An 852-nucleotide genomic window follows, 5' to 3' on the forward strand; every position below is an offset into this window, starting at 1 on the left:
GAAAAGAAGATACCGTAGAACCTTCACAGGAATTACGAGCTGCTTTTCTGACCGTCACACAGTCTACCTCCAGAAACCTAGATGATTCGCACTTCACACAGTATTTTGCTTCCGCATACTCTTTCCTAAATAAGATGCATCCCTTCAGGCAAGCATGTATATGCTCGTATGGCATCTTAAGTGCACGAAGGAGTTTCTGTGCCTCATACATGCTCTTTGGCAAGATGTGACCAACCGGGAGCAGGCTTCCAAAAACTGTCAAGATAATATCAAACGTGTCTCGACTCAAACTAAACTGAGACTTCACAGCCATTAGGCGTGCAATGGCATCTAGTTGAGAAACCTTGGTATGGCCGTGAAGGGGTTGCTGTGCCGCAGACAACATTTCATAATAAGCCTTAGCGGTAGCCTCTGGCTCCTCCTCCCTACGTGCTTCTTCGAAGTGTGCTTCATGATAGTCATTTAACATATCTTCCACCCCAGCATCATCATCAAATTCCTCAATGCGTTGTCTCAAGACCTCCTCTCTCCCACGGTCAGATTCACCATGGTAGATCCACCTGGTGTAGTCTGACATAAATCCGTTCTTCACCAGATGTTTGCCCATGTCTAGCTTGGTTTGCCGACGCATGTTTCCACATTTGCTACACGGACACCAAGTCGATCGAGCTCATTTGACACTTGCAAACACCCGTTCCAAGAAAGCATCCATCTTGTCAATCCATTCATTGGTCAATGTATTCTGACTAGTGCGACCCGTGTACATCCACTGACGATCCTCCATCCTCTAGCATATAAGCGAGTAATACAAAATTCACATTGCATATACACGTTCCTATATTGTCTATTAGG

This window comes from Setaria italica, chromosome VII, assembly GCF_000263155.2.
Source record: "Setaria italica strain Yugu1 chromosome VII, Setaria_italica_v2.0, whole genome shotgun sequence".
NCBI classification, from domain to species: Eukaryota; Viridiplantae; Streptophyta; class Magnoliopsida; order Poales; family Poaceae; genus Setaria; species Setaria italica.